The sequence below is a fragment of the Coccinella septempunctata genome, chromosome 1 (assembly GCF_907165205.1).
Source record: "Coccinella septempunctata chromosome 1, icCocSept1.1, whole genome shotgun sequence".
Classification (NCBI taxonomy): Eukaryota; Metazoa; Arthropoda; class Insecta; order Coleoptera; family Coccinellidae; genus Coccinella; species Coccinella septempunctata.
The window spans coordinates 51,333,871-51,347,531 of record NC_058189.1 but is presented as its reverse complement, the minus strand read 5'-3'; the positions used below and the strand labels follow the sequence as shown (position 1 = coordinate 51,347,531).

Sequence of the window (13,661 nt, the reverse complement as noted above, 5' to 3'; positions counted from 1 at the left end):
TGAAAGTTTTGTAAAATGAAAGTATTCTTCAAAATTTCTCAAATAATACGTCGTTTTCGAGTAGGTAATTTGATGTTCAAAAATTAAAAAGTACATATCTGTGAAATTTTAAAAATTTCGTACTTTGGCTGCTTACAATTCTGTTTAAAAGATCCACAGATCTGTTGTATCACAGATTCAGCTTGTTATTGTGAAGGTAATTTTTTTCTTCCAGTGGTGGCACAGCTCATTATGAAAACTTAATATGGCTATATCTTTTTATCAGGGCCGAATCGGAAAAAATGGTATGGGAAAAAACTGTTCCTTTTGACCTCAAGAATCTACGGTTAAGATATTTGTAAAAGTGATACTCACCTCACTCTAAATGGAAGTAACAATTGAGAGTACACAGAAGAATTACTGCCTAAAGATGGCATCTGGAAAGCAATTTCAAATTATTTTCTTAGGAACCAGCTTTGAAGTAAAAATTAAATTGAGCAAACTTTCTATGGGAGCGAGAAGGGAATAGAACAAAATATTGTGTTCTATGGTAAGGGGTGGAAAAAGCCACCGATAAAAGTAAGAAAGAAGAAACATTTTTTTCTCATTCATATTATACCATTGTAAAATTCATTTTTGTAGCTTGATTCATTCTGAACAAATAAGATTGATGTCTCTTGTAATTTCTTGCCAAAAGTAACGGTTTTTGGAAAAAAATAATTCATCAAAAGGTACGTAGGGTGTTATAGAATGGAATTGGTTGAATTACTACAAACTTAAATTTACCTAGTAGACGGATATCATGCTGACATCATAGGGGAACCCCTCCAACATTTTTTTTTCGCTCTCATAGAAAATCTTTTCAGTTTAATTTCTGTAAGTTTCTGGTTTCTGAGAAAAAAATAAACTTTTTTTCCAGGTGCCATCTTTAGGGGACTATGTCTGCAAGATATGCTAAAAAATGATATGAAAGATCCACACTACTTTTTGACAAGGAATCCCCACTTAAATTTTTTTTTACAATTCATACATCCCAAAATTTGTACCACCAAAACCTCTTCCTATTCGAAAACTACCCAGAACCGACAACTTTATTCGGAACAGATTAAGGTTTCATAACATCATGCTCGATATAAATTCCGGCCTGTCTTCGGCCGACCACTCCGTCGATAATATAAATTAAAATTAATCGTCCTCTTAATGAAACAGTTCATTTGCCTCTTCCATTATCCAATTAAATTAGTCCCTGAATGCAAAGTAAGATGGGAAAGTCGGCTGATCTTGGAATGCGGGCGTTTTTTGAACGGCTCCAATTCGACTCCCAATTAATTTGAAAGGAAACAGAGATATTTCCGCTAGGGTAGCACCTGTCGAACTAGCCGAGCTATGTTGCAGCAGCGTATAGAATTTTTCGTGAAGAATACGCACCCCTCCATAGACTATCCAAAATAGGACTCACTTTTTCGTTGACAAAATTGAAAGAACAACCTTGAGATGGCTTGGGTTCGATCGAAATTTACAAATTACCTGGCACCTTTGGCTTTAGCGGTGGTGGCGTGAACATTTCTCCCTTTCCAACATCACAGCCTTTTCCGTTTAGCCACCATTGCCGCTGTAATTACCGACCACTGTCACGACCAGGGTTGCTATTCTCGAGCATTCGCAATATATGCGATCGTACGCATCGAACAACGTTCTGATGATTTTAACAGCAAATAGCAGAGTTTTCCAGAGTTTCACCAAAAGCACTGTGTGCTTTCATATGGGCTAAACACAATGATTTGGTGAAACTCTGGAAAACTCTGTTATTTGCTGCTATTCTTGAGCATTCGAAATATATGCGATCGTACGCATCGAACAACGTTGTGATGATTTTAACAGCAAATAGCAGAGTTTTCCAGAGTTTCACCGAAGCATTGTGTGCTTTCATATGGGCTAAACACAATGCTTTGGTGACACTCTAGAAAACTCTGCTATTTGCTGCAATTCTCGAGCATTCGCAATATATGCGATCGTACGCATCGAACAACGTTGTGATGTTTTTAACAGCAAATAGCAGAGTTTTCCAGAGTTTCACCGAAGCATTGTGTGCTTTCATATGGGCTAAACACAATGCTTTGGTGACACTCTAGAAAACTCTGCTATTTGCTGCAATTCTCGAGCATTCGCAATATATACGATCGTACGCATCGAACAACGTTGTGATGATTTTAACAGCAAATAGCAGAGTTTTCCAGAGTTTCACCGAAGCATTGTGTGCTTTCATATGGGCTAAACACAATGCTTTGGTGACACTCTGGAAAACTCTGCTATTTGCTGCAATTCTCGAGCATCCGCAATATATACGATCGTACGCATCGAACAACGTTGTGATGTTTTTGACAGCAAATAGCAGAGTTTTCCAGAGTTTCACCAAAAGCACTGTGTGCTTTCATATGGGCTGAACACAATGATTTTGGTGAAACTCTGGAAAACTCTGTTATTTGCTGCTATTCTTGAGCATTCGAAATATATGCGATCGTACGCATCGAACAACGTTGTGATGATTTTAACAGCAAATAGCAGAGTTTTCCAGAGTTTCACCGAAGCATTGTGTGCTTTCATATGGGCTAAACACAATGCTTTGGTGACACTCTGGAAAACTCTGTTATTTGCTGCAATTCTCGAGCATTCGCAATATATACGATCGTACGCATCGAACAACATTGTGATGTTTTTAACAGCAAATAGTAGAGTTTTCCAGAGTTTCACTAAAGCATTGTGTGCTTTCATATGGGCTTAACAGAATGCTTTGGTGAAACTCTGGAAAACTCCGCTATTTGCAGTTAAAAACATAACATTGTTTTTCGATTTGTACGATCGCATATATTGCGAATGCTCGAGAATAGCAGCCCAGTCTCCCCTATATAAATCAATCCTCATCGAAAGAATGAAAACCTTAAGATATCGTTCCACCTGAAAACCCCATGCACCTTTACCTACGCCATTCGATAAACCCCTACGTTGCTCTATCGCGTTTCGCATCACGAGCGAAAAAGTCCATTATCTGGTCAGATTAATACGTTTTGCTAATATGAAGGCATTTGATTCATGACGATAATTACCGCAGCCGACTCTACCGTAATAAAGATAAGTCCGCAGACCGCATAAATCAGAATGTTCAGAGATGAAAAGAGATTCGACTGATTTATGCGTGCGATTCGTCTGAAAGCATGTTGCAACTAGGAATAATAAGGAGAGGTGTCTTGTCTCTAACGATAAACGCACCTATACCCGGTGCAATTTCAATAATACCGATTCGAGGGATCTATATGGGATGCAGTAAATTCAGCCTTTTCGAGTAGGCGACCGATGATAATGACGACAGGGGGGTATCAGGTGATATGTGAACTGAGAAGTAAACTAAATCGATTACCACTAACTTAGCGGAAGCTCTGTAGGTTATGATCTAAATGACACATCATTATCATTCATTTTAATGATGTTTTTTTGAATGGCAACACTGATTTTAGTGTAAGCTTTTTCAGATGATCCGCTAGTGGTTTGTCTTCCACTATACTGTAGGACGAATTATAAATTCTTTCCATCAAACGAAACACTTTTCAATTGTCGATTTCCCTTTGACAAATTTTTTTGGAATTAAAAAAAAATGAGACTACTGGAATAGTTTTTCCGAGGGTTTTACAGAATACACAGAATTTTGAGGAATTTAGTACTCCGCAATCATTTTCCAAATATATACTAGCGAAAAATTCAAGAGGTGAAAAATAGCGAGGTCTTTCATATAAAAGATATTTTTGAGCTGCCCTTGCTTCGGTACAGCACCCTAAACCTCAAAAGCATTTCAATTTTTTTAAACCATAAAGCTGACAGGAACAATATAGTCAGACATGCTTAGGGAACAAGACGCCAATAAAAAAAAATTTAGTGTTGATCTCCTATAAATGTTAGGAGCAGAAAAAGCCACCCCTTCAGTTTGTTTCCCAAGATCCTCTTTTCCTTATTCATATAATACCCCAGAAAAAATCATTTTTGATAGCAGTATTCATTTTGAACACATGAATGGTATCACCTGTAATTTTTTTATAAAAGTAACAGTTATTCAGAAAAAAAAATTTATAAACAGGAACGTAGCGTCAGTACCTATAAAGTCCGTTTGTAACAGCCGATAATTCTCTGGAGAATTCTGTACCAAATTTTGATAAGAAAACGGCAGAGATTATTTTGCATGCAACTGAACAGAGAATTCTATCGGAAGTGCGTATATAACGGTAAAGAATTCATGGCGCATAAATTCTCGAGTAAATTTTCTAGAGAATTCTCGGCTATTGCACACGAGTTTTAGATGGAATTATCTTAAATTTACCTAGTAAGCGAATATCATGCATTATAGAGGAACACCACCAAATATTTTAACGATTTCTCACTCCCATGAAATGTCTGCCCCCTATAATTTTTTCTTTTCTTCTTGCTAAAAAAATTTGGAATTTCTTTACAAATTTGGAATTTTTTTACAGGTGCCATCTCTAGGAGGCTGTCATTTATTCATTGCTGAATCCCGTTACCGAGAATAAATCTACAAAAAGACTCAAAAACAAAACTATCAGTGCGAATAAACTTATAGGAGGCTGTATATAACCAGGAGCAGCCCAAAAAAATATAAGAAAGACCCAAACAATTTTTTGACAAAGAGTCACTCCTCAATTTTTTTCGCAACTATGCATTCACACCCTGTATAAAAATTAATATGACAAGTATTACCAGTAATATATTAGTCACTGATCTCTTGAAACAATGAATATTTTTCAAAAAATTATCCATTTGAAATCTCTCTGAATCCTGCTCTGGATAAAAAGTGCAATTTTCATCATTTCTGAAGAATAGCACTAAATGTTTGCTTGGAATTTCATTGACGCATCCTGAAAAAGTCAAATTCACCAAAGGAGGCAAAATGACTCAATGTTATATAGGCAAAGAAATTATACCTTTTTCCTTCTCAAAATAAACTTCCGCAGAGAAATTAACTTTAAAAAAATTCAGGAATCTAAACATTAAAACGCCTTGAAGAGCCACCAAGAAAAACGCGTAAGGCCGAATCATTTATCCCTATCCTTTTCCAACAACGCTCTCTAAGATCAACAAAACTGATTGAGTCGACATTAAAAAGTTAATGAGCGTGTGATGCAAGAACATAAAATGACGCTTCATTTAGGTACTACAATCATCGTATTGCAGAGAGGTGACAATTACAGCTATCAAAACAGAAATGGCTGAGTTTCTATTGAACAAGAGAGCAATCAGTTGAATATGATTGCTTTTATAGTAGCAATTTAACTGACAATTATGTTTTTCGTCCTTCTGACTACCTGTTTATTTTATTGTTGTTTCTGCTATAACTTGTTCGCCTTTATAAATAATGTTCCGCGATAAACTATATTATGAGCATATTTTTCATTAGATAGTTAAGTATCTACTTCGAAATATTCTAGTAAACACATGTTTGTACTCCGTTTCTGTTCAGAGCGCCGAATATTTTTCAAATTATCCAATTCATGAATTATGATTATTTATTATTCATTTTCTTTATTAATTTGAAAACTCAGGAAACAATTATTGAAAAAACTTATATTAAGGATTTTTGTTCATTTTGAGCTGTGAAAACGGCCATCAAAATACATAGTTATACGGGTAAACTACGTATTTATAATGTTAGGCGTTTGAATTCGAATTTATTTTTGACAAAATTTGATCGAATATGGAAAAGACAATTCAATGGAATCTGGGTGTGTCTTGACGAATTTATTGCTGAAGAATGCAGTCGAAACCCTGAGCGTACGGCCCTGAACACCCCCACCCTTTGAAGAACATGCGGGAAGCTCGCTAAAATTCTCACTTCGATAAAATCTTGGCCTCTCCATTTCGTTCATTTCATATTAATGGGCATTGTTAATCTTGTGGCCGCTTCGTACGGGCACAGGAGAGATATCTGGCCAAGATGCATTATTCAAATTTCACAGAGAATGCCTGACAAATTCATAATGCCCCTTTCTCATCTGGACATAAATCAAGATATTAGATGTGAGTTATGGGACAAAGTTCCCAGCTATTATGTAAAATCGGCTTAGGTTTGGGCCTATCACACCATGTACGTATCTATTAGAATGTGACTTTCAAATTTTTATTTCTTCATTTATGGTGGTAGACCATACCCAGCAGTAGAAAAGTCTTCAGATCGTGATAATTCGATGAAGATTATAAAAAACGAACTCTGCTGGATTAAAGCGAGCCAACAAACATCGGGATCAAACTGTGATGCTTTTCTTTACTTCATCTATCAACGTTGAAAAACTCTCAGAAGAAAAATATCTCCACCCAACCACATCATTCATTTGTATCGGTTTGGTTGTGGTCAAAACATCGGAACATGAACATCAATTCAATGCCTGTAACGGTTTGTGCTTCATTTAGATCAAACTATTTCGTTATACCAATATAACATCCTATTGAATTTTTGATGTAACTCACTGCTATTGATTTATTATAGTCAACTGGAAGACCAATGGCTCATTCCAAATTCTTTGTGTTACTTTCAACGTTATTATTGATGGGTTTTGTTCTTCATCTTCATTATCGATCGACATGAGAAGATGAACAATAACTGGGTTCAATTGGTAGAAACAATGGCCAGCTATATCTTCTTTATGTATTCATCAATTTGGATTTGCCAAGAAGAAGATGAAGAATCCAACAAGTGAAAAAATTTCACTCAGTCCATCACAATTATAGTCGCTGCTTGGAAAATTTAGACTTGTCTGAAATTTATAGAGAATTTTTTGTATTTTGTTTGAATTTTATCAAAGAAAACGTGAGAAAAGTTTGACCCATGATTCTTCACGAAATACGAGTATATATTGGGAAACTCTTAGCCTACTATAGAACCAAACAAAATTTCAATGTCAAAATATTTTATAACTCAAAATATTCGCCTCTTAATTGGATACATTGATTACAGCGAAACTGCCACGTCTCTAGACCTTTAAAAAAAAATGTTTCTTCTTGCTCTGCAAATCAGACCTCCACAGCTTTTATTACCTCCTCATTGGAAGAAAATTTACGACCTTTTAAACTTTTTTTTAGTTGAGGAAAGAGATGATAGTCGGATGGAGCCAAATCTAGTGAATAAGGGGTGTGTTCTAGTAATTCAAGCCCTAAATCACGAATTTCTTGCATGGCAACATGAGATTTGTGTGCAGGAGCATTGTCATGCAAAAACAAAACACCTTTGGATAGCTTTCCGCGTCTTTTCTCTTTAATTTTTGTGTCAGTAATGTCTAATAGAATAATCTGCGGTTATTGTTCTACCCTTATCCAAAAAATCATGAGTACTCCATGGCAATCCCAAAAAACTGAGGCAAGAACTTTTCCAGCAGATTTTTGGACACGAAACTTCCTAGGTCTTGGAGAACCAGAGTGTCGCCATTCCATCGATTGCTGCTTTGTTTCTGGATCGTAGAAATGTACCCGTCTAATCCATAGTAACAATTCGGTTTAAGAAGTCTACATCGTTTTCAAATCGAGCACAGATCGAACGCGATGCTCCTACCCTTGCACGCTTTTGGTCAACATTCAAACATTTTGCAGCAATTTTTCTCATGTCCAAATTGACGTGAACTATATGATGAACGCGTTCGTATGAAATATTCAGTGCTTCAGATATCCGTTTTAGCCCAACTCGACGGTCTGATAAAATCATGTCATGAACTGCATCGATATTTTCGGGGACTGACACAGAAACTGGCCTTCCCGATCGGTAATCATCTTCAATGGAAAATTTTCTTCTTTTGAAGCTAGCATTCCAATTTTTCACGGTCGCATACGAAGGACATTGATTACCAAGGGTATTAAGCGTATCTTCGTAAATCTGCTTACCTCTGAACCCTTTTAAATACAGGTAGGTACTTGTGGATGGCTCTATACTCCAATTTTTGATTTTCACAATTTCGGTGGACATCTTGCTTTTAATTTATTTACTTTAGTAAACACCTTATATACGTCATTTGTAAAACAGAACAGTCCTCACAAGCCACAAGATCCATTTAAGGTTCATCAATTTCAACAGGCAATTCCAAATCAATCTATGGATTCATCAACCCAGAAAACCGCACCGAATTTCGACGTTCCTTGTACACAAAACTATCCCACGTAGGACAGAAGAACCGTTGCCTCAGGACCGGTCAAAGTTGGGCCCGGGTTTCTCGCCTAGTCGGGCGTCTCGGTCTCCAAAGTCACCTAGGCAATTTGACACCGCCGATCGGATAACGCGGACTTTTGTCGTCTGGCGAGAGCCGTTTTTATTGCCCGTGCAGTCAATACGAGCACCAGATAACAACAATGAACTATTAAAATTGCAAAATTACACCGGAACATTGGTCGCGTGAGTATCGATGTTTTATAATGGTCGAAAGGAATGGAATGAGACTGAAATGTGGCGGCGCGTAGTCAAAGCGATCGTAAACGGGGGCGCCGTTATTTGGGTTTGCTTTTATTTCGTTTTCGAGAACCGTGCATAGGTACAACTTGTTTTCGATTCGCATTGTGTACATGGGGGAGCTTTTATGCTCATAAATGGCGAAATTGTAACGATCAACAAAATTATGGTATACGGAAAATGAAGTTGATATTTTTGACCAACTTACTGATCACTTACTCATATCTATGTGGTCCACAAATGATTTTTTTTCTCCTTTATATAAGAAGAACTACTCAGATTCTGAACAAACAAACTTTTGTAGTTCAAGGTTCGCTGAATATTAATTATTTTGAAAGTGAAATGTTGCGATCAATCTAATTTTTTTCAGCTATGAAAGGATCACATACAAAGTAGAAAATGAATCTTCAAGGGGTGTGAAAGATATGAGTTGAGAAAATCATTCGAACAGGTTCGTTTCTCATTCGAATAGAACCTATGAGTAGGTATACAGGGTGAGTGTTTCACTCGTACAAATATTTTAACAGTAGATTCTTCAGGTCAAAAGAAACACTTTTTTCCTTAAGCATATTTTCTGAGTCGGCTCTGTTTGAAAGATACAGGCTGTCGAAAAATCATAAAAAAATGTTATTTTTAGTTCTCACAAACGGTTTTATCTAATAGAATTGAGTTCCCGATATAGTTTTTCAATTATTTGATTAATCTTTTTAGAACACAAAATATCACCCACGTCTTCCAGTTTTCACATAACGTAGAACGAAAATAACAAAAATTCGAAGAACCCAACTCTTGAAACTAAGTTGGACGCTATATCTAATGAATATTTGAATTTTTGATGTTCAAAAATTAAAAAGTACATATCTGTGAAATTTGAAAAATTGGTTACTTTTGCTGAGAACAACTCTGATTTGAAGATTCACAGACGTGCATTGTCACAGATTTAGCTAGTTGTTCTGAAGGTAATTTTGTTTCTCTAGGGGTGGCACAGCTCATTATGAAAACTTAAAATGGCTATACCTTTTTATCAGGGCCGAATAAGAAAAAATGGTTTAGAAAAAAGTGTTTCTTTTGACCTAGAGAATCTACTGTTAAAATATTTGTGGGAGACAAAGACTCAACCTATATGCAGACATCATATGATATCCCTTTGGCATAAAAGTTTCTTGAAAATATATCCACCAAATTTGAATTATTTGAAATGATAACGAACATAAATAAAACATAAAAAATCTCTTCATTAGAAAAAATCAAGTTTGAAAAACAAATCGAATATGCAGTTAAAATGCAGGAGGTGATTTCTTGCAAACAAACATTACCATTTTGTGAAGAATGATGGGGTTAAATTTACCTACACCACCTCTGAAATATGTCATCCCAAAAATGGGAACATTTCCCAAGTTTTCGTTGATGAAATTGCAAAGACAAAAGACATCTTGTTGAGGTTTTCGATTTGTCCTTCATTTTTCTGAACGAACAAATTAGGTTATAAACTACTATTTATTTTAGTGGTATTTTTAGGAGTTACCTCTTAAATCCTCCCTAACTTCTCGTAAAGCAGCTGAAATTTGCATTCTTTGAAACCTTGAAGTGTCTATCAAAACAGGAGGACTCACACACTGAGAGAACGAAATAGTGAAATTACAGTGAAAATCTTGGGTTATTTGTGACCAACGATAATCACTGGAATTTCACAAGGAATATTTTGAAACGAAAACCTTGTAAAATCACAGAAAATATAAATCACAAGTTGGTTGTGATTTCACATGAAATTTTTTCTAATGATTTTTCTAGAAACTAAACCTGTGAATACTCACTGAAATCACAATGGAATTTTATGGTATCAACTGTAAAATTACATTTATTCTGTGAATTCGCAAAGGATTTTTACAGAAATAAATTGTAAAATTAAAAAATTTTGGAAAATTACAGGATTCATTGTGGAATCACCTCTTGTTCTCGCGAAAATACGTCGTGAAATTTAGCATCAATTAGACCGTAAAATACTATAATGTTGTGAATAAACAGAGCAGATTCACAGAATTTAATTGTAAATTTCAAGTATTTGTTGAAATTCCAGATTTCATTGTAGAAATACCCCACACCCTTTTAAAATTACTTCGTGAAATAACCATGAAAATTACTGGATAATTGTCTTTATTTTGTTATTCATCAAAGTAGTTGTACAGAACTAAATTTGGCACAATCACTGCCTAAAATATACATCAATATGGAAAAAAACATTAAATTAATTAAAAATAACAACTACACCATAAAATATAGTCATCAATATGGAAATCAACAGATATGAAACATTATATCAGTTAAAAAACAACCACAACATGAAATTAATATAATCTTCAATATAAAAAGCAATATGAAACATTACATCAAACAAAAACAACAACCACAAATATCATCCAAAATGATTAAACATTTTTTTCAAAATATAAAAAAAAATCAACATAATTGTGAAGCATTCAACTGTGAAATATCAGCTTCTGAAAATATTGATATGAGTGTGCGCTTATTTAGCGGTTCATATCATAAGAGTATAAACTTAAAATTCAAAAACAAAGTATACCTAGTCTTTTTCCAACAAAAAAGACACAATCTTCTGGAATAGATAAATTTATGAATTTGTTTTATATAAAACTTGCTTTTGTCGTGCTTGACTTACTTCCAGAATCCGGATGAATGTTGAAATGCATCCTTCGGAACATCTCCATAGATTAAATTGAGGGCCTCCCTGAATACAAAGGTTGTAAACACATATCGTTTTTCCATAAAGAATTCGTATCGGTGGTTTATTCCTGAAAAAAAAAAATTAAATAAGTAGGAATCCAATAGGCAATATTTCGATACAGAATAAATGAATAATAAGTTGTATGCATGCGGTGTTCAATTTTTTTCATTAGTATCCACCAAAGGAAAACCACAAATCGAAAAAATAAACATTGCTTTCAAAAAATTATAACTATCTACTTACCAGTATTCCAGTATGTATTACTTTTGTCACACACTTGAAACCTTGAAGGAACTTGGAAGGCAGAAATACTTGGAACTTGAAAGAACTAAATCATATTAAACAAAAAACTGAACCATGTATAACTCTTCGCACTTCAGAGTTCTTGAAGACACAGTGGATCTTTCCAGAATGAATTGGGTTATGGGGTAAGTTAGTGAGTATCTACGATAGGATATGGGATTGGGCAACGAGCAGGTGCCAGTTGCAGGAAAGGTTTTGATTGGCCACAGAATGAATCTGGAAGCAGATAAAAGTTGTGATTTTACAATTGCATTATGAAATTCCATTGAATCTGTGAATTCGGATCCAGCCGAGCGACGTCACGTACCGCATAGGTGGAAAATGACTTGATATTTGCAATCATATTGTAATATTACGCTCAAGCTATGAATGTGTTTAACACATTTTTGAAATAGATATTTTACAAAAATACCCAGACTTACGAGTTTTGTCAGCAGTAGATACCTACTCAAAATATTTTCTGACCAAGTGACAGAATTTGTTATTCAATTATGGTTGAGGAGGAATGCAGGAACCTATATTCTCCTATATGAATTATACAAAGAATAGAATAAGATATATTTTATTTATATCTTCAGAAATGTATTCATATGATGTTGTACTGATGGATCAAAATTAGAAAGAGGTACAGGCATTGGGGTGTGTGGACACAGATCAATATAAGGCAGCAGTCCAAAATGAGGAGGGGAGGAAGCATTAAAAAAAAATCCTGTACACACACTCCTAGACATGCACAGAATAGTTATAACAACAAAAAAATTCTTTCCTTTACCGATCTACACCGGAAAGCTCCTGGAGCTGCCATTAGATAAGCTTCTGAAAAGTCAGCTTCAGATGAGACTCTTCGTGGATCGGAAAAAGAACAGCACAATTTTGGCCTTCGTAAGATCATCAGTTGTTTATTAAATTTCAAGCGGCATCTTTGGAACGCTATAATGGAAACCGATTGATCTTTTTTTTATTCTGTTTCCATATTCGAGAGAAATATTTTGACCATAATAAATTTCAACAATTTCGCGTAAGATTTTTCTCTTGCTGTAGACATGTAAATAAAAAGTGTTCTATCCTTGAAGGAAATTGTGCCGCGATATCATGTTGTACAATTATATTTTTTCGTGGTAATTTCACAACCGCCGTAATAACACATTGTATAAGCACATTTGTGAAGGAATTTTAAAATTAAAAGGGTTCTGCATTGTAATTCTACAACACAACATTTTTTCCTTCGCAAATTCACAATAAAAATTCTCAAATCACAATAACTTTGTGAAATAACGTTGTGAAATCACATTTTCATGTGATAATTCACAAAATTATTGTGATTCAAAAAAAATTTAGATCACAATAATGTTGTGAAATTACCGTTTCATATTGAAATTCGCAAATTTATTGTAATATTGCATTGCAGTTGTAATTTTTCAGGTGAATATTACAACCCTTGTGATATCACAGAGAATTAACACATATTTTCTGTAAATTTCATATTCACTGTAAAAATACATGATAGTTTTACATTTTTCATGAAATTTCGCAACACCCTTGTAGAAACATCCAGATATTAGTTGTGAAAAAAATAATCCAACCGTGTAACTGTAACCTGTCCAGCTAATATGTGGGTAATTTCACATTGTAACCTCAAGATTTTTCTCAGTGCAGTTTAAATGCTTCAAACCCAACTGTTTCCAGGAAAGACAGCTCGACAGAATAAAAACCACTGATGCATTTTTGAGATTTTTGAATGAATGATAGTCGTAGTATTAAACCCTAGAAGGTTAGCAACTTAATTTTCCTGTTAAAAATGATCAATAAGCATAACATATCGAAAATTCCCTGTCAATGTTATCAATAAAAACGTAAGGAATGTTCTCATTTTTGACTACCCATACCCCAGAAAAGGTGGCATATTCAAACTCCATGTTATGTGGTGAGAAATCAAAGTTTTCGAATAAGGAATCACCTCCTGCATTTTTGCCTCGTCTTCAGTGAATACGCTGAGCGTTAAGTACTCTCAAACACAAACAAAAATAATTCATTTGGAATCTCATCTGATAAATGTGGGAGATCAATAGTTATTGCACGTGTACAAGGATAATAATTAAAACTTGAAGAATTAAGAGACTATATGAATAGGTCTCAAGAACTTAACAA

General features: G+C 34.8%; 1 protein-coding gene across 2 annotated transcripts in view; it reads right to left on the bottom strand.

The window, feature by feature from the left end:
• Positions 1-13,661, bottom strand: part of LOC123312446 (transcriptional activator cubitus interruptus) — a 130,451-nt gene that overhangs the window by 36,379 nt on the left and 80,411 nt on the right. The window lies entirely within an intron of this gene.